Source organism: Acipenser ruthenus, unplaced genomic scaffold (genome assembly GCF_902713425.1).
Source record: "Acipenser ruthenus unplaced genomic scaffold, fAciRut3.2 maternal haplotype, whole genome shotgun sequence".
NCBI classification, from domain to species: domain Eukaryota; kingdom Metazoa; phylum Chordata; class Actinopteri; order Acipenseriformes; family Acipenseridae; genus Acipenser; species Acipenser ruthenus.
In genome coordinates this window covers 211,679-226,766 of record NW_026707395.1, presented here as the reverse complement: position 1 = coordinate 226,766, position 15,088 = coordinate 211,679, and the positions used below count along the sequence as shown (strand labels likewise).

At 43.8% G+C, this 15,088-nt stretch overlaps 64 non-coding genes and 3 pseudogenes across 64 annotated transcripts; all 67 read left to right on the top strand.

Moving 5' to 3' along the window:
• The first annotated feature begins 39 nt into the window (after nucleotides 1-39).
• Nucleotides 40-158, top strand: LOC131725553 (5S ribosomal RNA). Its single transcript, XR_009320732.1, has one exon. It is a non-coding gene; the product is annotated as a 5S ribosomal RNA (ribosomal RNA).
• A 100-nt stretch (nucleotides 159-258) lies between these two features.
• Nucleotides 259-377, top strand: LOC131725552 (5S ribosomal RNA). Its single transcript, XR_009320731.1, has one exon. It is a non-coding gene; the product is annotated as a 5S ribosomal RNA (ribosomal RNA).
• A 114-nt stretch (nucleotides 378-491) lies between these two features.
• On the top strand, nucleotides 492-610 carry LOC131725551 (5S ribosomal RNA). The gene has a single exon (XR_009320730.1). It is a non-coding gene; the product is annotated as a 5S ribosomal RNA (ribosomal RNA).
• A 100-nt stretch (nucleotides 611-710) lies between these two features.
• Nucleotides 711-829, top strand: LOC131725550 (5S ribosomal RNA). The gene has a single exon (XR_009320729.1). It is a non-coding gene; the product is annotated as a 5S ribosomal RNA (ribosomal RNA).
• A 100-nt stretch (nucleotides 830-929) lies between these two features.
• Nucleotides 930-1,048, top strand: LOC131726181 (5S ribosomal RNA). The gene has a single exon (XR_009321363.1). It is a non-coding gene; the product is annotated as a 5S ribosomal RNA (ribosomal RNA).
• Nucleotides 1,049-1,148: 100 nt separating this feature from the next.
• Nucleotides 1,149-1,267, top strand: LOC131725548 (5S ribosomal RNA). Its single transcript, XR_009320727.1, has one exon. It is a non-coding gene; the product is annotated as a 5S ribosomal RNA (ribosomal RNA).
• A 100-nt stretch (nucleotides 1,268-1,367) lies between these two features.
• Nucleotides 1,368-1,486, top strand: LOC131725547 (5S ribosomal RNA). Its single transcript, XR_009320726.1, has one exon. It is a non-coding gene; the product is annotated as a 5S ribosomal RNA (ribosomal RNA).
• Nucleotides 1,487-1,586: 100 nt separating this feature from the next.
• LOC131725546 (5S ribosomal RNA) lies at nucleotides 1,587-1,705 on the top strand. The gene has a single exon (XR_009320725.1). It is a non-coding gene; the product is annotated as a 5S ribosomal RNA (ribosomal RNA).
• A 114-nt stretch (nucleotides 1,706-1,819) lies between these two features.
• Nucleotides 1,820-1,938, top strand: LOC131725545 (5S ribosomal RNA). The gene has a single exon (XR_009320724.1). It is a non-coding gene; the product is annotated as a 5S ribosomal RNA (ribosomal RNA).
• Nucleotides 1,939-2,052: 114 nt separating this feature from the next.
• On the top strand, nucleotides 2,053-2,161 carry LOC131726674 (5S ribosomal RNA; annotated as a pseudogene).
• Nucleotides 2,162-2,261: 100 nt separating this feature from the next.
• LOC131726255 (5S ribosomal RNA) lies at nucleotides 2,262-2,380 on the top strand. The gene has a single exon (XR_009321438.1). It is a non-coding gene; the product is annotated as a 5S ribosomal RNA (ribosomal RNA).
• Nucleotides 2,381-2,494: 114 nt separating this feature from the next.
• LOC131725544 (5S ribosomal RNA) lies at nucleotides 2,495-2,613 on the top strand. The gene has a single exon (XR_009320723.1). It is a non-coding gene; the product is annotated as a 5S ribosomal RNA (ribosomal RNA).
• A 100-nt stretch (nucleotides 2,614-2,713) lies between these two features.
• On the top strand, nucleotides 2,714-2,832 carry LOC131726159 (5S ribosomal RNA). Its single transcript, XR_009321341.1, has one exon. It is a non-coding gene; the product is annotated as a 5S ribosomal RNA (ribosomal RNA).
• A 114-nt stretch (nucleotides 2,833-2,946) lies between these two features.
• On the top strand, nucleotides 2,947-3,065 carry LOC131726090 (5S ribosomal RNA). Its single transcript, XR_009321272.1, has one exon. It is a non-coding gene; the product is annotated as a 5S ribosomal RNA (ribosomal RNA).
• Nucleotides 3,066-3,179: 114 nt separating this feature from the next.
• Nucleotides 3,180-3,288, top strand: LOC131726833 (5S ribosomal RNA; annotated as a pseudogene).
• Nucleotides 3,289-3,402: 114 nt separating this feature from the next.
• On the top strand, nucleotides 3,403-3,521 carry LOC131725542 (5S ribosomal RNA). The gene has a single exon (XR_009320721.1). It is a non-coding gene; the product is annotated as a 5S ribosomal RNA (ribosomal RNA).
• Nucleotides 3,522-3,635: 114 nt separating this feature from the next.
• LOC131725541 (5S ribosomal RNA) lies at nucleotides 3,636-3,754 on the top strand. Its single transcript, XR_009320720.1, has one exon. It is a non-coding gene; the product is annotated as a 5S ribosomal RNA (ribosomal RNA).
• A 100-nt stretch (nucleotides 3,755-3,854) lies between these two features.
• Nucleotides 3,855-3,973, top strand: LOC131725540 (5S ribosomal RNA). Its single transcript, XR_009320719.1, has one exon. It is a non-coding gene; the product is annotated as a 5S ribosomal RNA (ribosomal RNA).
• Nucleotides 3,974-4,084: 111 nt separating this feature from the next.
• LOC131725539 (5S ribosomal RNA) lies at nucleotides 4,085-4,203 on the top strand. The gene has a single exon (XR_009320718.1). It is a non-coding gene; the product is annotated as a 5S ribosomal RNA (ribosomal RNA).
• Nucleotides 4,204-4,303: 100 nt separating this feature from the next.
• LOC131725538 (5S ribosomal RNA) lies at nucleotides 4,304-4,422 on the top strand. The gene has a single exon (XR_009320717.1). It is a non-coding gene; the product is annotated as a 5S ribosomal RNA (ribosomal RNA).
• A 100-nt stretch (nucleotides 4,423-4,522) lies between these two features.
• LOC131725537 (5S ribosomal RNA) lies at nucleotides 4,523-4,641 on the top strand. The gene has a single exon (XR_009320716.1). It is a non-coding gene; the product is annotated as a 5S ribosomal RNA (ribosomal RNA).
• Nucleotides 4,642-4,741: 100 nt separating this feature from the next.
• Nucleotides 4,742-4,860, top strand: LOC131726250 (5S ribosomal RNA). Its single transcript, XR_009321433.1, has one exon. It is a non-coding gene; the product is annotated as a 5S ribosomal RNA (ribosomal RNA).
• Nucleotides 4,861-4,960: 100 nt separating this feature from the next.
• Nucleotides 4,961-5,079, top strand: LOC131725536 (5S ribosomal RNA). The gene has a single exon (XR_009320715.1). It is a non-coding gene; the product is annotated as a 5S ribosomal RNA (ribosomal RNA).
• A 114-nt stretch (nucleotides 5,080-5,193) lies between these two features.
• LOC131726096 (5S ribosomal RNA) lies at nucleotides 5,194-5,312 on the top strand. Its single transcript, XR_009321278.1, has one exon. It is a non-coding gene; the product is annotated as a 5S ribosomal RNA (ribosomal RNA).
• A 114-nt stretch (nucleotides 5,313-5,426) lies between these two features.
• LOC131726437 (5S ribosomal RNA) lies at nucleotides 5,427-5,546 on the top strand. The gene has a single exon (XR_009321626.1). It is a non-coding gene; the product is annotated as a 5S ribosomal RNA (ribosomal RNA).
• A 100-nt stretch (nucleotides 5,547-5,646) lies between these two features.
• Nucleotides 5,647-5,765, top strand: LOC131725535 (5S ribosomal RNA). The gene has a single exon (XR_009320714.1). It is a non-coding gene; the product is annotated as a 5S ribosomal RNA (ribosomal RNA).
• Nucleotides 5,766-5,879: 114 nt separating this feature from the next.
• LOC131725534 (5S ribosomal RNA) lies at nucleotides 5,880-5,998 on the top strand. The gene has a single exon (XR_009320713.1). It is a non-coding gene; the product is annotated as a 5S ribosomal RNA (ribosomal RNA).
• A 111-nt stretch (nucleotides 5,999-6,109) lies between these two features.
• LOC131726154 (5S ribosomal RNA) lies at nucleotides 6,110-6,228 on the top strand. The gene has a single exon (XR_009321336.1). It is a non-coding gene; the product is annotated as a 5S ribosomal RNA (ribosomal RNA).
• Nucleotides 6,229-6,328: 100 nt separating this feature from the next.
• LOC131726414 (5S ribosomal RNA) lies at nucleotides 6,329-6,447 on the top strand. The gene has a single exon (XR_009321603.1). It is a non-coding gene; the product is annotated as a 5S ribosomal RNA (ribosomal RNA).
• Nucleotides 6,448-6,547: 100 nt separating this feature from the next.
• On the top strand, nucleotides 6,548-6,666 carry LOC131726176 (5S ribosomal RNA). Its single transcript, XR_009321358.1, has one exon. It is a non-coding gene; the product is annotated as a 5S ribosomal RNA (ribosomal RNA).
• A 100-nt stretch (nucleotides 6,667-6,766) lies between these two features.
• On the top strand, nucleotides 6,767-6,885 carry LOC131726070 (5S ribosomal RNA). Its single transcript, XR_009321251.1, has one exon. It is a non-coding gene; the product is annotated as a 5S ribosomal RNA (ribosomal RNA).
• A 100-nt stretch (nucleotides 6,886-6,985) lies between these two features.
• On the top strand, nucleotides 6,986-7,104 carry LOC131725533 (5S ribosomal RNA). Its single transcript, XR_009320712.1, has one exon. It is a non-coding gene; the product is annotated as a 5S ribosomal RNA (ribosomal RNA).
• A 114-nt stretch (nucleotides 7,105-7,218) lies between these two features.
• LOC131725531 (5S ribosomal RNA) lies at nucleotides 7,219-7,337 on the top strand. Its single transcript, XR_009320710.1, has one exon. It is a non-coding gene; the product is annotated as a 5S ribosomal RNA (ribosomal RNA).
• Nucleotides 7,338-7,437: 100 nt separating this feature from the next.
• On the top strand, nucleotides 7,438-7,556 carry LOC131725530 (5S ribosomal RNA). Its single transcript, XR_009320709.1, has one exon. It is a non-coding gene; the product is annotated as a 5S ribosomal RNA (ribosomal RNA).
• Nucleotides 7,557-7,656: 100 nt separating this feature from the next.
• On the top strand, nucleotides 7,657-7,775 carry LOC131726226 (5S ribosomal RNA). Its single transcript, XR_009321409.1, has one exon. It is a non-coding gene; the product is annotated as a 5S ribosomal RNA (ribosomal RNA).
• Nucleotides 7,776-7,889: 114 nt separating this feature from the next.
• Nucleotides 7,890-8,008, top strand: LOC131725529 (5S ribosomal RNA). The gene has a single exon (XR_009320708.1). It is a non-coding gene; the product is annotated as a 5S ribosomal RNA (ribosomal RNA).
• Nucleotides 8,009-8,108: 100 nt separating this feature from the next.
• Nucleotides 8,109-8,227, top strand: LOC131726083 (5S ribosomal RNA). The gene has a single exon (XR_009321265.1). It is a non-coding gene; the product is annotated as a 5S ribosomal RNA (ribosomal RNA).
• A 114-nt stretch (nucleotides 8,228-8,341) lies between these two features.
• LOC131726175 (5S ribosomal RNA) lies at nucleotides 8,342-8,460 on the top strand. Its single transcript, XR_009321357.1, has one exon. It is a non-coding gene; the product is annotated as a 5S ribosomal RNA (ribosomal RNA).
• A 100-nt stretch (nucleotides 8,461-8,560) lies between these two features.
• LOC131726069 (5S ribosomal RNA) lies at nucleotides 8,561-8,679 on the top strand. The gene has a single exon (XR_009321250.1). It is a non-coding gene; the product is annotated as a 5S ribosomal RNA (ribosomal RNA).
• A 100-nt stretch (nucleotides 8,680-8,779) lies between these two features.
• On the top strand, nucleotides 8,780-8,898 carry LOC131725528 (5S ribosomal RNA). Its single transcript, XR_009320707.1, has one exon. It is a non-coding gene; the product is annotated as a 5S ribosomal RNA (ribosomal RNA).
• Nucleotides 8,899-9,012: 114 nt separating this feature from the next.
• Nucleotides 9,013-9,131, top strand: LOC131725527 (5S ribosomal RNA). The gene has a single exon (XR_009320706.1). It is a non-coding gene; the product is annotated as a 5S ribosomal RNA (ribosomal RNA).
• A 100-nt stretch (nucleotides 9,132-9,231) lies between these two features.
• On the top strand, nucleotides 9,232-9,350 carry LOC131725526 (5S ribosomal RNA). The gene has a single exon (XR_009320705.1). It is a non-coding gene; the product is annotated as a 5S ribosomal RNA (ribosomal RNA).
• Nucleotides 9,351-9,450: 100 nt separating this feature from the next.
• On the top strand, nucleotides 9,451-9,569 carry LOC131726225 (5S ribosomal RNA). The gene has a single exon (XR_009321408.1). It is a non-coding gene; the product is annotated as a 5S ribosomal RNA (ribosomal RNA).
• Nucleotides 9,570-9,683: 114 nt separating this feature from the next.
• On the top strand, nucleotides 9,684-9,802 carry LOC131725525 (5S ribosomal RNA). The gene has a single exon (XR_009320704.1). It is a non-coding gene; the product is annotated as a 5S ribosomal RNA (ribosomal RNA).
• Nucleotides 9,803-9,902: 100 nt separating this feature from the next.
• On the top strand, nucleotides 9,903-10,021 carry LOC131726082 (5S ribosomal RNA). The gene has a single exon (XR_009321264.1). It is a non-coding gene; the product is annotated as a 5S ribosomal RNA (ribosomal RNA).
• Nucleotides 10,022-10,135: 114 nt separating this feature from the next.
• On the top strand, nucleotides 10,136-10,254 carry LOC131725524 (5S ribosomal RNA). The gene has a single exon (XR_009320703.1). It is a non-coding gene; the product is annotated as a 5S ribosomal RNA (ribosomal RNA).
• Nucleotides 10,255-10,368: 114 nt separating this feature from the next.
• Nucleotides 10,369-10,487, top strand: LOC131725882 (5S ribosomal RNA). Its single transcript, XR_009321061.1, has one exon. It is a non-coding gene; the product is annotated as a 5S ribosomal RNA (ribosomal RNA).
• Nucleotides 10,488-10,587: 100 nt separating this feature from the next.
• Nucleotides 10,588-10,706, top strand: LOC131725523 (5S ribosomal RNA). Its single transcript, XR_009320702.1, has one exon. It is a non-coding gene; the product is annotated as a 5S ribosomal RNA (ribosomal RNA).
• A 114-nt stretch (nucleotides 10,707-10,820) lies between these two features.
• LOC131725522 (5S ribosomal RNA) lies at nucleotides 10,821-10,939 on the top strand. The gene has a single exon (XR_009320701.1). It is a non-coding gene; the product is annotated as a 5S ribosomal RNA (ribosomal RNA).
• Nucleotides 10,940-11,050: 111 nt separating this feature from the next.
• Nucleotides 11,051-11,169, top strand: LOC131725520 (5S ribosomal RNA). The gene has a single exon (XR_009320699.1). It is a non-coding gene; the product is annotated as a 5S ribosomal RNA (ribosomal RNA).
• A 114-nt stretch (nucleotides 11,170-11,283) lies between these two features.
• On the top strand, nucleotides 11,284-11,402 carry LOC131725519 (5S ribosomal RNA). The gene has a single exon (XR_009320698.1). It is a non-coding gene; the product is annotated as a 5S ribosomal RNA (ribosomal RNA).
• Nucleotides 11,403-11,516: 114 nt separating this feature from the next.
• LOC131725518 (5S ribosomal RNA) lies at nucleotides 11,517-11,635 on the top strand. Its single transcript, XR_009320697.1, has one exon. It is a non-coding gene; the product is annotated as a 5S ribosomal RNA (ribosomal RNA).
• Nucleotides 11,636-11,749: 114 nt separating this feature from the next.
• Nucleotides 11,750-11,868, top strand: LOC131725517 (5S ribosomal RNA). The gene has a single exon (XR_009320696.1). It is a non-coding gene; the product is annotated as a 5S ribosomal RNA (ribosomal RNA).
• Nucleotides 11,869-11,968: 100 nt separating this feature from the next.
• On the top strand, nucleotides 11,969-12,087 carry LOC131725516 (5S ribosomal RNA). The gene has a single exon (XR_009320695.1). It is a non-coding gene; the product is annotated as a 5S ribosomal RNA (ribosomal RNA).
• Nucleotides 12,088-12,187: 100 nt separating this feature from the next.
• On the top strand, nucleotides 12,188-12,306 carry LOC131725515 (5S ribosomal RNA). The gene has a single exon (XR_009320694.1). It is a non-coding gene; the product is annotated as a 5S ribosomal RNA (ribosomal RNA).
• Nucleotides 12,307-12,420: 114 nt separating this feature from the next.
• LOC131726231 (5S ribosomal RNA) lies at nucleotides 12,421-12,539 on the top strand. The gene has a single exon (XR_009321414.1). It is a non-coding gene; the product is annotated as a 5S ribosomal RNA (ribosomal RNA).
• A 100-nt stretch (nucleotides 12,540-12,639) lies between these two features.
• LOC131726230 (5S ribosomal RNA) lies at nucleotides 12,640-12,758 on the top strand. The gene has a single exon (XR_009321413.1). It is a non-coding gene; the product is annotated as a 5S ribosomal RNA (ribosomal RNA).
• A 100-nt stretch (nucleotides 12,759-12,858) lies between these two features.
• On the top strand, nucleotides 12,859-12,977 carry LOC131726435 (5S ribosomal RNA). The gene has a single exon (XR_009321624.1). It is a non-coding gene; the product is annotated as a 5S ribosomal RNA (ribosomal RNA).
• Nucleotides 12,978-13,077: 100 nt separating this feature from the next.
• On the top strand, nucleotides 13,078-13,196 carry LOC131725514 (5S ribosomal RNA). The gene has a single exon (XR_009320693.1). It is a non-coding gene; the product is annotated as a 5S ribosomal RNA (ribosomal RNA).
• Nucleotides 13,197-13,310: 114 nt separating this feature from the next.
• On the top strand, nucleotides 13,311-13,429 carry LOC131725513 (5S ribosomal RNA). Its single transcript, XR_009320692.1, has one exon. It is a non-coding gene; the product is annotated as a 5S ribosomal RNA (ribosomal RNA).
• Nucleotides 13,430-13,543: 114 nt separating this feature from the next.
• Nucleotides 13,544-13,672, top strand: LOC131726470 (5S ribosomal RNA; annotated as a pseudogene).
• Nucleotides 13,673-13,772: 100 nt separating this feature from the next.
• LOC131727052 (5S ribosomal RNA) lies at nucleotides 13,773-13,891 on the top strand. Its single transcript, XR_009321861.1, has one exon. It is a non-coding gene; the product is annotated as a 5S ribosomal RNA (ribosomal RNA).
• A 114-nt stretch (nucleotides 13,892-14,005) lies between these two features.
• Nucleotides 14,006-14,124, top strand: LOC131725512 (5S ribosomal RNA). The gene has a single exon (XR_009320691.1). It is a non-coding gene; the product is annotated as a 5S ribosomal RNA (ribosomal RNA).
• A 114-nt stretch (nucleotides 14,125-14,238) lies between these two features.
• On the top strand, nucleotides 14,239-14,357 carry LOC131726395 (5S ribosomal RNA). Its single transcript, XR_009321584.1, has one exon. It is a non-coding gene; the product is annotated as a 5S ribosomal RNA (ribosomal RNA).
• A 114-nt stretch (nucleotides 14,358-14,471) lies between these two features.
• On the top strand, nucleotides 14,472-14,590 carry LOC131726377 (5S ribosomal RNA). The gene has a single exon (XR_009321566.1). It is a non-coding gene; the product is annotated as a 5S ribosomal RNA (ribosomal RNA).
• Nucleotides 14,591-14,704: 114 nt separating this feature from the next.
• On the top strand, nucleotides 14,705-14,823 carry LOC131726152 (5S ribosomal RNA). The gene has a single exon (XR_009321335.1). It is a non-coding gene; the product is annotated as a 5S ribosomal RNA (ribosomal RNA).
• Nucleotides 14,824-14,923: 100 nt separating this feature from the next.
• LOC131726215 (5S ribosomal RNA) lies at nucleotides 14,924-15,042 on the top strand. Its single transcript, XR_009321398.1, has one exon. It is a non-coding gene; the product is annotated as a 5S ribosomal RNA (ribosomal RNA).
• Nucleotides 15,043-15,088: the final 46 nt, after the last annotated feature.

Sequence of the window (15,088 nt, the reverse complement as noted above, 5' to 3'; positions counted from 1 at the left end):
CTCACTAAACATAAAAGTCATGAAAGCAGAAATGCAATCGCCTGCGGCCACACCACCTTGAATAAGCCTGATCTCGTCTGATCTCAGAAGCTAAGCAATGTTGGGCTTGGTTAGTACTTGGATGGGAGACCACCTGGGAATATCAAGTGCTGCAGGCATTACATTTTACAATTGAAATGTGTGGAGGACAAAAGGAAATTTTGGAGGAATCACCCCCAGCTCACTAAACATAAAAGTCATGAAAGCAGAAATGCAATCGCCTGCGGCCACACCACCTTGAATAAGCCTGATCTCGTCTGATCTCAGAAGCTAAGCAATGTTGGGCTTGGTTAGTACTTGGATGGGAGACCACCTGGGAATATCAAGTGCTGCAGGCATTACATTTTTGTAATTACATTTTATATTTGAAATGTGTGGAGGACAAAAGGAAATTTTGGAGGAATCACCCCCAGCTCACTAAACATAAAAGTCATGAAAGCAGAAATGCAATCGCCTGCGGCCACACCACCTTGAATAAGCCTGATCTCGTCTGATCTCAGAAGCTAAGCAATGTTGGGCTTGGTTAGTACTTGGATGGGAGACCACCTGGGAATATCAAGTGCTGCAGGCATTACATTTTACAATTGAAATGTGTGGAGGACAAAAGGAAATTTTGGAGGAATCACCCCCAGCTCACTAAACATAAAAGTCATGAAAGCAGAAATGCAATCGCCTGCGGCCACACCACCTTGAATAAGCCTGATCTCGTCTGATCTCAGAAGCTAAGCAATGTTGGGCTTGGTTAGTACTTGGATGGGAGACCACCTGGGAATATCAAGTGCTGCAGGCATTACATTTTACAATTGAAATGTGTGGAGGACAAAAGGAAATTTTGGAGGAATCACCCCCAGCTCACTAAACATAAAAGTCATGAAAGCAGAAATGCAATCGCCTGCGGCCACACCACCTTGAGTAAGCCTGATCTCGTCTGATCTCAGAAGCTAAGCAATGTTGGGCTTGGTTAGTACTTGGATGGGAGACCACCTGGGAATATCAAGTGCTGCAGGCATTACATTTTACAATTGAAATGTGTGGAGGACAAAAGGAAATTTTGGAGGAATCACCCCCAGCTCACTAAACATAAAAGTCATGAAAGCAGAAATGCAATCGCCTGCGGCCACACCACCTTGAATAAGCCTGATCTCGTCTGATCTCAGAAGCTAAGCAATGTTGGGCTTGGTTAGTACTTGGATGGGAGACCACCTGGGAATATCAAGTGCTGCAGGCATTACATTTTACAATTGAAATGTGTGGAGGACAAAAGGAAATTTTGGAGGAATCACCCCCAGCTCACTAAACATAAAAGTCATGAAAGCAGAAATGCAATCGCCTGCGGCCACACCACCTTGAATAAGCCTGATCTCGTCTGATCTCAGAAGCTAAGCAATGTTGGGCTTGGTTAGTACTTGGATGGGAGACCACCTGGGAATATCAAGTGCTGCAGGCATTACATTTTACAATTGAAATGTGTGGAGGACAAAAGGAAATTTTGGAGGAATCACCCCCAGCTCACTAAACATAAAAGTCATGAAAGCAGAACAGCAATCGCCTGCGGCCACACCACCTTGAATAAGCCTGATCTCGTCTGATCTCAGAAGCTAAGCAATGTTGGGCTTGGTTAGTACTTGGATGGGAGACCACCTGGGAATATCAAGTGCTGCAGGCATTACATTTTTGTAATTACATTTTACAATTGAAATGTGTGGAGGACAAAAGGAAATTTTGGAGGAATCACCCCCAGCTCACTAAACATAAAAGTCATGAAAGCAGAAATGCAATCGCCTGCGGCCACACCACCTTGAATAAGCCTGATCTCGTCTGATCTCAGAAGCTAAGCAATGTTGGGCTTGGTTAGTACTTGGATGGGAGACCACCTGGGAATATCAAGTGCTGCAGGCATTACATTTTTGTAATTACATTTTACAATTGAAATGTGTGGAGGACAAAAGGAAATTTTGGAGGAATCACCCCCAGCTCACTAAACATAAAAGTCATGAAAGCAGAAATGCAATCGCCTGCGGCCACACCACCTTGAATAAGCCTGATCTCAGAAGCTAAGCAATGTTGGGCTTGGTTAGTACTTGGATGGGAGACCACCTGGGAATATCAAGTGCTGCAGGCATTACATTTTACAATTGAAATGTGTGGAGGACAAAAGGAAATTTTGGAGGAATCACCCCCAGCTCACTAAACATAAAAGTCATGAAAGCAGAACTGCAATCGCCTGCGGCCACACCACCTTGAATAAGCCTGATCTCGTCTGATCTCAGAAGCTAAGCAATGTTGGGTTTGGTTAGTACTTGGATGGGAGACCACCTGGGAATATCAAGTGCTGCAGGCATTACATTTTTGTAATTACATTTTACAATTGAAATGTGTGGAGGACAAAAGGAAATTTTGGAGGAATCACCCCCAGCTCACTAAACATAAAAGTCATGAAAGCAGAAATGCAATCGCCTGCGGCCACACCACCTTGAATAAGCCTGATCTCGTCTGATCTCAGAAGCTAAGCAATGTTGGGCTTGGTTAGTACTTGGATGGGAGACCACCTGGGAATATCAAGTGCTGCAGGCATTACATTTTACAATTGAAATGTGTGGAGGACAAAAGGAAATTTTGGAGGAATCACCCCCAGCTCACTAAACATAAAAGTCATGAAAGCAGAAATGCAATCGCCTGCGGCCACACCACCTTGAATAAGCCTGATCTCGTCTGATCTCAGAAGCTAAGCAATGTGGGGCTTGGTTAGTACTTGGATGGGAGACCACCTGGGAATATCAAGTGCTGCAGGCATTACATTTTTGTAATTACATTTTACAATTGAAATGTGTGGAGGACAAAAGGAAATTTTGGAGGAATCACCCCCAGCTCACTAAACATAAAAGTCATGAAAGCAGAAATGCAATCGCCTGCGGCCACACCACCTTGAATAAGCCTGATCTCGTCTGATCTCAGAAGCTAAGCAATGTTGGGCTTGGTTAGTACTTGGATGGGAGACCACATGGGAATATCAAGTGCTGCAGGCATTACATTTTTGTAATTACATTTTACAATTGAAATGTGTGGAGGACAAAAGGAAATTTTGGAGGAATCACCCCCAGCTCACTAAACATAAAAGTCATGAAAGCAGAAATGCAATCGCCTGCGGCCACACCACCTTGAATAAGCCTGATCTCAGAAGCTAAGCAATGTTGGGCTTAGTTAGTACTTGGATGGGAGACCACCTGGGAATATCAAGTGCTGCAGGCATTACATTTTTGTAATTACATTTTACAATTGAAATGTGTGGAGGACAAAAGGAAATTTTGGAGGAATCACCCCCAGCTCACTAAACATAAAAGTCATGAAAGCAGAAATGCAATCGCCTGCGGCCACACCACCTTGAATAAGCCTGATCTCGTCTGATCTCAGAAGCTAAGCAATGTTGGGCTTGGTTAGTACTTGGATGGGAGACCACCTGGGAATATCAAGTGCTGCAGGCATTACATTTTTGTAATTACATTTTACAATTGAAATGTGTGGAGGACAAAAGGAAATTTTGGAGGAATCACCCCCAGCTCACTAAACATAAAAGTCATGAAAGCAGAAATGCAATCGCCTGCGGCCACACCACCTTGAATAAGCCTGATCTCGTCTGATCTCAGAAGCTAAGCAATGTTGGGCTTGGTTAGTACTTGGATGGGAGACCACCTGGGAATATCAAGTGCTGCAGGCATTACATTTTACAATTGAAATGTGTGGAGGACAAAAGGAAATTTTGGAGGAATCACCCCCAGCTCACTAAACATAAAAGTCATGAAAGCAGAAATGCAATCGCCTGCGGCCACACCACCTTGAATAAGCCTGATCTCGTCTGATCTCAGAAGCTAAGCAATGTTGGGCTTGGTTAGTACTTGGATGGGAGACCACCTGGGAATATCAAGTGCTGCAGGCATTACATTTTTGTAATTACATTTTACAATTGAAATGTGTGGACAAAAGGAAATTTTGGAGGAATCACCCCCAGCTCACTAAACATAAAAGTCATGAAAGCAGAAATGCAATCGCCTGCGGCCACACCACCTTGAATAAGCCTGATCTCGTCTGATCTCAGAAGCTAAGCAATGTTGGGCTTGGTTAGTACTTGGATGGGAGACCACCTGGGAATATCAAGTGCTGCAGGCATTACATTTTACAATTGAAATGTGTGGAGGACAAAAGGAAATTTTGGAGGAATCACCCCCAGCTCACTAAACATAAAAGTCATGAAAGCAGAAATGCAATCGCCTGCGGCCACACCACCTTGAATAAGCCTGATCTCGTCTGATCTCAGAAGCTAAGCAATGTTGGGCTTGGTTAGTACTTGGATGGGAGACCACCTGGGAATATCAAGTGCTGCAGGCATTACATTTTACAATTGAAATGTGTGGAGGACAAAAGGAAATTTTGGAGGAATCACCCCCAGCTCACTAAACATAAAAGTCATGAAAGCAGAAATGCAATCGCCTGCGGCCACACCACCTTGAATAAGCCTGATCTCGTCTGATCTCAGAAGCTAAGCAATGTTGGGCTTGGTTAGTACTTGGATGGGAGACCACCTGGGAATATCAAGTGCTGCAGGCATTACATTTTACAATAGAAAAGTGTGGAGGACAAAAGGAAATTTTGGAGGAATCACCCCCAGCTCACTAAACATAAAAGTCATGAAAGCAGAAATGCAATCGCCTGCGGCCACACCACCTTGAATAAGCCTGATCTCGTCTGATCTCAGAAGCTAAGCAATGTTGGGCTTGGTTAGTATTTGGATGGGAGACCACCTGGGAATATCAAGTGCTGCAGGCATTACATTTTACAATAGAAATGTGTGGAGGACAAAAGGAAATTTTGGAGGAATCACCCCCAGCTCACTAAACATAAAAGTCATGAAAGCAGAAATGCAATCGCCTGCGGCCACACCACCTTGAATAAGCCTGATCTCGTCTGATCTCAGAAGCTAAGCAATGTTGGGCTTGGTTAGTACTTGGATGGGAGACCACCTGGGAATATCAAGTGCTGCAGGCATTACATTTTTGTAATTACATTTTACAATTGAAATGTGTGGAGGACAAAAGGAAATTTTGGAGGAATCACCCCCAGCTCACTAAACATAAAAGTCATGAAAGCAGAAATGCAATCGCCTGCGGCCACACCACCTTGAATAAGCCTGATCTCGTCTGATCTCAGAAGCTAAGCAATGTTGGGCTTGGTTAGTACTTGGATGGGAGACCACGTGGGAATATCAAGTGCTGCAGGCATTACATTTTTGTAATTACATTTTACAATAGAAATGTGTGGAGGACAAAAGGAAATTTTGGAGGAATCACCCCCAGCTCACTAAACATAAAAGTCATGAAAGCAGAAATGCAATCGCCTGCGGCCACACCACCTTGAATAAGCCTGATCTCGTCTGATCTCAGAAGCTAAGCAATGTTGGGCTTGGTTAGTACTTGGATTGGGAGACCACCTGGGAATATCAAGTGCTGCAGGCATTACATTTTACAATAGAAATGTGTGGAGGACAAAAGGAAATTTTGGAGGAATCACCCCCAGCTCACTAAACATAAAAGTCATGAAAGCAGAAATGCAATCGCCTGCGGCCACACCACCTTGAATAAGCCTGATCTCGTCTGATCTCAGAAGCTAAGCAATGTTGGGCTTGGTTAGTACTTGGATGGGAGACCACCTGGGAATATCAAGTGCTGCAGGCATTACATTTTTGTAATTACATTTTACAATAGAAATGTGTGGAGGACAAAAGGATATTTTGGAGGAATCACCCCCAGCTCACTAAACATAAAAGTCATGAAAGCAGAAATGCAATCGCCTGCGGCCACACCACCTTGAATAAGCCTGATCTCGTCTGATCTCAGAAGCTAAGCAATGTTGGGCTTGGTTAGTACTTGGATGGGAGACCACCTGGGAATATCAAGTGCTGCAGGCATTACATTTTTGTAATTACATTTTACAATTGAAGTGTGTGGACAAAAGGAAATTTTGGAGGAATCACCCCCAGCTCACTAAACATAAAAGTCATGAAAGCAGAAATGCAATCGCTTGCGGCCACACCACCTTGAATAAGCCTGATCTCGTCTGATCTCAGAAGCTAAGCAATGTTGGGCTTGGTTAGTACTTGGATGGGAGACCACCTGGGAATATCAAGTGCTGCAGGCATTACATTTTACAATTGAAATGTGTGGAGGACAAAAGGAAATTTTGGAGGAATCACCCCCAGCTCACTAAACATAAAAGTCATGAAAGCAGAAATGCAATCGCCTGCGGCCACACCACCTTGAATAAGCCTGATCTCGTCTGATCACAGAAGCTAAGCAATGTTGGGCTTGGTTAGTACTTGGATGGGAGACCACCTGGGAATATCAAGTGCTGCAGGCATTACATTTTACAATTGAAATGTGTGGAGGACAAAAGGAAATTTTGGAGGAATCACCCCCAGCTCACTAAACATAAAAGTCATGAAAGCAGAAATGCAATCGCCTGCGGCCACACCACCTTGAATAAGCCTGATCTCGTCTGATCTCAGAAGCTAAGCAATGTTGGGCTTGGTTAGTACTTGGATGGGAGACCACCTGGGAATATCAAGTGCTGCAGGTATTACATTTTACAATTGAAATGTGTGGAGGACAAAAGGAAATTTTGGAGGAATCACCCCCAGCTCACTAAACATAAAAGTCATGAAAGCAGAAATGCAATCGCCTGCGGCCACACCACCTTGAATAAGCCTGATCTCGTCTGATCTCAGAAGCTAAGCAATGTTGGGCTTGGTTAGTACTTGGATGGGAGACCACCTGGGAATTTCAAGTGCTGCAGGCATTACATTTTCCAATTGAAATGTGTGGAGGACAAAAGGAAATTTTGGAGGAATCACCCCCAGCTCACTAAACATAAAAGTCATGAAAGCAGAAATGCAATCGCCTGCGGCCACACCACCTTGAATAAGCCTGATCTCGTCTGATCTCAGAAGCTAAGCAATGTTGGGCTTGGTTAGTACTTGGATGGGAGACCACCTGGGAATATCAAGTGCTGCAGGCATTACATTTTTGTAATTACATTTTACAATTGAAATGTGTGGAGGACAAAAGGAAATTTTGGAGGAATCACCCCCAGCTCACTAAACATAAAAGTCATGAAAGCAGAAATGCAATCGCCTGCGGCCACACCACCTTGAATAAGCCTGATCTCGTCTGATCTCAGAAGCTAAGCAATGTTGGGCTTGGTTAGTACTTGGATGGGAGACCACCTGGGAATATCAAGTGCTGCAGGCATTACATTTTACAATTGGAATGTGTGGAGGACAAAAGGAAATTTTGGAGGAATCACCCCCAGCTCACTAAACATAAAAGTCATGAAAGCAGAAATGCAATCGCCTGCGGCCACACCACCTTGAATAAGCCTGATCTCGTCTGATCTCAGAAGCTAAGCAATGTTGGGCTTGGTTAGTACTTGGATGGGAGACCACCTGGGAATATCAAGTGCTGCAGGCATTACATTTTACAATTGAAATGTGTGGAGGACAAAAGGAAATTTTGGAGGAATCACCCCCAGCTCACTAAACATAAAAGTCATGAAAGCAGAAATGCAATCGCCTGCGGCCACACCACCTTGAATAAGCCTGATCTCGTCTGATCTCAGAAGCTAAGCAATGTTGGGCTTGGTTAGTACTTGGATGGGAGACCACCTGGGAATATCAAGTGCTGCAGACATTACATTTTTGTAATTACATTTTACAATTGAAATGTGTGGAGGACAAAAGGAAATTTTGGAGGAATCACCCCCAGCTCACTAAACATAAAAGTCATGAAAGCAGAAATGCAATCGCCTGCGGCCACACCACCTTGAATAAGCCTGATCTCGTCTGATCTCAGAAGCTAAGCAATGTTGGGCTTGGTTAGTACTTGGATGGGAGACCACCTGGGAATATCAAGTGCTGCAGGCATTACATTTCACAATTGAAATGTGTGGAGGACAAAAGGAAATTTTGGAGGAATCACCCCCAGCTCACTAAACATAAAAGTCATGAAAGCAGAAATGCAATCGTCTGCGGCCACACCACCTTGAATAAGCCTGATCTCGTCTGATCTCAGAAGCTAAGCAATGTTGGGCTTGGTTAGTACTTGGATGGGAGACCACCTGGGAATATCAAGTGCTGCAGACATTACATTTTTGTAATTACATTTTACAATTGAAATGTGTGGAGGACAAAAGGAAATTTTGGAGGAATCACCCCCAGCTCACTAAACATAAAAGTCATGAAAGCAGAAATGCAATCGCCTGCGGCCACACCACCTTGAATAAGCCTGATCTCGTCTGATCTCAGAAGCTAAGCAATGTTGGGCTTGGTTAGTACTTGGATGGGAGACCACCTGGGAATATCAAGTGCTGCAGGTATTACATTTTACAATTGAAATGTGTGGAGGACAAAAGGAAATTTTGGAGGAATCACCCCCAGCTCACTAAACATAAAAGTCATGAAAGCAGAAATGCAATCGCCTGCGGCCACACCACCTTGAATAAGCCTGATCTCGTCTGATCTCAGAAGCTAAGCAATGTTGGGCTTGGTTAGTACTTGGATGGGAGACCACCTGGGAATTTCAAGTGCTGCAGGCATTACATTTTCCAATTGAAATGTGTGGAGGACAAAAGGAAATTTTGGAGGAATCACCCCCAGCTCACTAAACATAAAAGTCATGAAAGCAGAAATGCAATCGCCTGCGGCCACACCACCTTGAATAAGCCTGATCTCGTCTGATCTCAGAAGCTAAGCAATGTTGGGCTTGGTTAGTACTTGGATGGGAGACCACCTGGGAATATCAAGTGCTGCAGGCATTACATTTTTGTAATTACATTTTACAATTGAAATGTGTGGAGGACAAAAGGAAATTTTGGAGGAATCACCCCCAGCTCACTAAACATAAAAGTCATGAAAGCAGAAATGCAATCGCCTGCGGCCACACCACCTTGAATAAGCCTGATCTCGTCTGATCTCAGAAGCTAAGCAATGTTGGGCTTGGTTAGTACTTGGATGGGAGACCACCTGGGAATATCAAGTGCTGCAGGCATTACATTTTACAATTGGAATGTGTGGAGGACAAAAGGAAATTTTGGAGGAATCACCCCCAGCTCACTAAACATAAAAGTCATGAAAGCAGAAATGCAATCGCCTGCGGCCACACCACCTTGAATAAGCCTGATCTCGTCTGATCTCAGAAGCTAAGCAATGTTGGGCTTGGTTAGTACTTGGATGGGAGACCACCTGGGAATATCAAGTGCTGCAGGCATTACATTTTACAATTGAAATGTGTGGAGGACAAAAGGAAATTTTGGAGGAATCACCCCCAGCTCACTAAACATAAAAGTCATGAAAGCAGAAATGCAATCGCCTGCGGCCACACCACCTTGAATAAGCCTGATCTCGTCTGATCTCAGAAGCTAAGCAATGTTGGGCTTGGTTAGTACTTGGATGGGAGACCACCTGGGAATATCAAGTGCTGCAGACATTACATTTTTGTAATTACATTTTACAATTGAAATGTGTGGAGGACAAAAGGAAATTTTGGAGGAATCACCCCCAGCTCACTAAACATAAAAGTCATGAAAGCAGAAATGCAATCGCCTGCGGCCACACCACCTTGAATAAGCCTGATCTCGTCTGATCTCAGAAGCTAAGCAATGTTGGGCTTGGTTAGTACTTGGATGGGAGACCACCTGGGAATATCAAGTGCTGCAGGCATTACATTTCACAATTGAAATGTGTGGAGGACAAAAGGAAATTTTGGAGGAATCACCCCCAGCTCACTAAACATAAAAGTCATGAAAGCAGAAATGCAATCGTCTGCGGCCACACCACCTTGAATAAGCCTGATCTCGTCTGATCTCAGAAGCTAAGCAATGTTGGGCTTGGTTAGTACTTGGATGGGAGACCACCTGGGAATATCAAGTGCTGCAGACATTACATTTTTGTAATTACATTTTACAATTGAAATGTGTGGAGGACAAAAGGAAATTTTGGAGGAATCACCCCCAGCTCACTAAACATAAAAGTCATGAAAGCAGAAATGCAATCGCCTGCGGCCACACCACCTTGAATAAGCCTGATCTCGTCTGATCTCAGAAGCTAAGCAATGTTGGGCTTGGTTAGTACTTGGATGGGAGACCACCTGGGAATATCAAGTGCTGCAGGCATTACATTTTTGTAATTACATTTTACAATTGAAATGTGTGGAGGACAAAAGGAAATTTTGGAGGAATCACCCCCAGCTCACTAAACATAAAAGTCATGAAAGCAGAAATGCAATCGCCTGCGGCCACACCACCTTGAATAAACCTGATCTCGTCTGATCTCAGAAGCTAAGCAATGTTGGGCTTGGTTAGTACTTGGATGGGAGACCACCTGGGAATATCAAGTGCTGCAGGCATTACATTTTACAATTGAAATGTGTGGAGGACAAAAGGAAATTTTGGAGGAATCACCCCCAGCTCACTAAACATAAAAGTCATGAAAGCAGAAATGCAATCGCCTGCGGCCACACCACCTTGAATAAGCCTGATCTCGTCTGATCTCAGAAGCTAAGCAATGTTGGGCTTGGTTAGTACTTGGATGGGAGACCACCTGGGAATATCAAGTGCTGCAGGCATTACATTTTTGTAATTACATTTTACAATTGAAATGTGTGGAGGACAAAAGGAAATTTTGGAGGAATCACCCCCAGCTCACTAAACATAAAAGTCATGAAAGCAGAAATGCAATCGCCTGCGGCCACACCACCTTGAATAAGCCTGATCTCGTCTGATCTCAGAAGCTAAGCAATGTTGGGCTTGGTTAGTACTTGGATGGGAGACCACCTGGGAATATCAAGTGCTGCAGGCATTACATTTTTGTAATTACATTTTACAATTGAAATGTGTGGACAAAAGGAAATTTTGGAGGAATCACCCCCAGCTCACTAAACATAAAAGTCATGAAAGCAGAAATGCAATCGCCTGCGGCCACACCACCTTGAATAAGCCTGATCTCGTCTGATCTCAGAAGCTAAGCAATGTTGGGCTTGGTTAGTACTTGGATGGGAGACCACCTGGGAATATCAAGTGCTGCAGGCATTACATTTTTGTAATTACATTTTACAATTGAAATGTGTGGAGGACAAAAGGAAATTTTGGAGGAATCACCCCCAGCTCACTAAACATAAAAGTCATGAAAGCAGAAATGCAATCGCCTGCGGCCACACCACCTTGAATAAGCCTGATCTCGTCTGATCTCAGAAGCTAAGCAATGTTGGGCTTGGTTAGTACTTGGATGGGAGACCACCTGGGAATATCAAGTGCTGCAGGCATTACATTTTTGTAATTACATTTTACAATTGAAATGTGTGGAGGACAAAAGGAAATTTTGGAGGAATCACCCCCAGCTCACTAAACATAAAAGTCATGAAAGCAGAAATGCAATCGCCTGCGGCCACACCACCTTGAATAAGCCTGATCTCGTCTGATCTCAGAAGCTAAGCAATGTTGGGCTTGGTTAGTACTTGGATGGGAGACCACCTGGGAATATCAAGTGCTGCAGGCATTACATTTTTGTAATTACATTTTACAATTGAAATGTGTGGAGGACAAAAGGAAATTTTGGAGGAATCACCCCCAGCTCACTAAACATAAAAGTCATGAAAGCAGAAAAGCAATCGCCTGCGGCCACACCACCTTGAATAAGCCTGATCTCGTCTGATCTCAGAAGCTAAGCAATGTTGGGCTTGGTTAGTACTTGGATGGGAGACCACCTGGGAATATCAAGTGCTGCAGGCATTACATTTTACAATTGAAATGTGTGGAGGACAAAAGGAAATTTTGGAGGAATCACCCCCAGCTCACTAAACATAAAAGTCATGAAAGCAGAAATGCAATCGCCTGCGGCCACACCACCTTGAATAAGCCTGATCTCGTCTGATCTCAGAAGCTAAGCAATGTTGGGCTTGGTTAGTACTTGGATGGGAGACCACCTGGGAATATCAAGTGCTGCAGGCATTACATTTTACAATTGAAATGTGTGGAGGACAAAAGGAAATTTTGGAGGAATCACCCCCAGCTCACTAAACATAAAAGTCATGAAAGCAGAACAGCAATTGCCTGCGGCCACACCACCTTGAATAAGCCTGATCTCGTCTGATCTCAGAAGCTAAGCAATGTTGGGCTTGGTTAGTACTTGGATGGGAGACCACCTGGGAATATCAAGTGCTGCAGGCATTACATTTTTGTAATTACATTTTACAATTGAAATGTGTGGAGGACAAAAGGAAATTTTGGAGGAATCACCCCCAGCTCACTAAACATAAAAGTCATGAAAGCAGAACAGCAATCGCCTGCGGCCACACCACCTTGAATAAGCCTGATCTCGTCTGATCTCTGAAGCTAAGCAATGTTGGGCTTGGTTAGTACTTGGATGGGAGACCACCTGGGAATATCAAGTGCTGCAGGCATTACATTTTACAATTGAAATGTGTGGAGGACAAAAGGAAATTTTGGAGGAATCACCCCCAGCTCACTAAACATAAAAGTCATGAAAGCAGAACAGCAATCGCCTGCGGCCACACCACCTTGAATAAGCCTGATCTCGTCTGATCTCTGAAGCTAAGCAATGTTGGGCTTGGTTAGTACTTGGATGGGAGACCACCTGGGAATATCAAGTGCTGCAGGCATTACATTTTACAATTGAAATGTGTGGAGGACAAAAGGAAATTTTGGAGGAATCACCCCCAGCTCACTAAACATAAAAGTCATGAAAGCAGAAATGCAATCGCCTGCGGCCACACCACCTTGAATAAGCCTGATCTCGTCTGATCTCAGAAGCTAAGCAATGTTGGGCTTGGTTAGTACTTGGATGGGAGACCACCTGGGAATATCAAGTGCTGAAGGCATTACATTTTACAATTGAAATGTGTGGAGGACAAAAGGAAATTTTGGAGGAATCACCCCCAGCTCACTAAACATAAAAGTCATGAAAGCAGAAATGCAATCGCCTGCGGCCACACCACCTTGAATAAGCCTGATCTCGTCTGATCTCAGAAGCTAAGCAATGTTGGGCTTGGTTAGTACTTGGATGGGAGACCACCTGGGAATATCAAGTGCTGCAGGCATTACATTTTTGTAATTACATTTTACAATTGAAATGTGTGGAGGACAAAAGGAAATTTTGGAGGAATCACCCCCAGCTCACTAAACATAAAAGTCATGAAAGCAGAAATGCAATCGCCTGCGGCCACACCACCTTGAATAAGCCTGATCTCGTCTGATCTCAGAAGCTAAGCAATGTTGGGCTTGGTTAGTACTTGGATGGGAGACCACCTGGGAATATCAAGTGCTGCAGGCATTACATTTTTGTAATTACATTTTACAATTGAAATGTGTGGAGGACAAAAGGAAATTTTGGAGGAATCACCCCCAGCTCACTAAACATAAAAGTCATGAAAGCAGAAATGCAATCGCCTGCGGCCACACCACCTTGAATAAGCCTGATCTCGTCTGATCTCGTCTGATCTCAGAAGCTAAGCAATGTTGGGCTTGGTTAGTACTTGGATGGGAGACCACCTGGGAATATCAAGTGCTGCAGGCATTACATTTTACAATTGAAATGTGTGGAGGACAAAAGGAAATTTTGGAGGAATCACCCCCAGCTCACTAAACATAAAAGTCATGAAAGCAGAAATGCAATCGCCTGCGGCCACACCACCTTGAATAAGCCTGATCTCGTCTGATCTCAGAAGCTAAGCAATGTTGGGCTTGGTTAGTACTTGGATGGGAGACCTCCTGGGAATATCAAGTGCTGCAGGCATTACATTTTTGTAATTACATTTTACAATTGAAATGTGTGGAGGACAAAAGGAATTTTTGGAGGAATCACCCCCAGCTCACTAAACATAAAAGTCATGAAAGCAGAAATGCAATCGCCTGCGGCCACACCACCTTGAATAAGCCTGATCTCGTCTGATCTCAGAAGCTAAGCAATGTTGGGCTTGGTTAGTACTTGGATGGGAGACCACCTGGGAATATCAAGTGCTGCAGGCATTACATTTTTGTAATTACATTTTACAATTGAAATGTGTGGAGGACAAAAGGAAATTTTGGAGGAATCACCCCCAGCTCACTAAACATAAAAGTCATGAAAGCAGAAATGCAATCGCCTGCGGCCACACCACCTTGAATAAGCCTGATCTCGTCTAATCTCAGAAGCTAAGCAATGTTGGGCTTGGTTAGTACTTGGATGGGAGACCACCTGGGAATATCAAGTGCTGCAGGCATTACATTTTTGTAATTACATTTTACAATTGAAATGTGTGGAGGACAAAAGGAAATTTTGGAGGAATCACCCCCAGCTCACTAAACATAAAAGTCATGAAAGCAGAAATGCAATCGCCTGCGGCCACACCACCTTGAATAAGCCTGATCTCGTCTGATCTCAGAAGCTAAGCAATGTTGGCCTTGGTTAGTACTTGGATGGGAGACCACCTGGGAATATCAAGTGCTGCAGGCATTACATTTTTGTAATTACATTTTACAATTGAAATGTGTGGAGGACAAAAGGAAATTTTGGAGGAATCACCCCCAGCTCACTAAACATAAAAGTCATGAAAGCAGAAATGCAATCGCTTGCGGCCACACCACCTTGAATAAGCCTGATCTCGTCTGATCTCAGAAGCTAAGCAATGTTGGGCTTGGTTAGTACTTGGATGGGAGACCACCTGGGAATATCAAGTGCTGCAGGCATTACATTTTACAATTGAAATGTGTGGAGGACAAAAGGAAATTTTGGAGGAATCACCCCCAGCTCACTAAACATAAAAGTCATGAAAGCAGAAATGCAATCGCCTGCGGCCACACCACCTTGAATAAGCCTGATTTCGTCTGATCTCAGAAGCTAAGCAATGTTGGGCTTGGTTAGTACTTGGATGGGAGACCACCTGGGAATATCAAGTGCTGCAGGCATTACATTTTTGTAATTACATTTTACAATTGAAATGTATGGAGGACA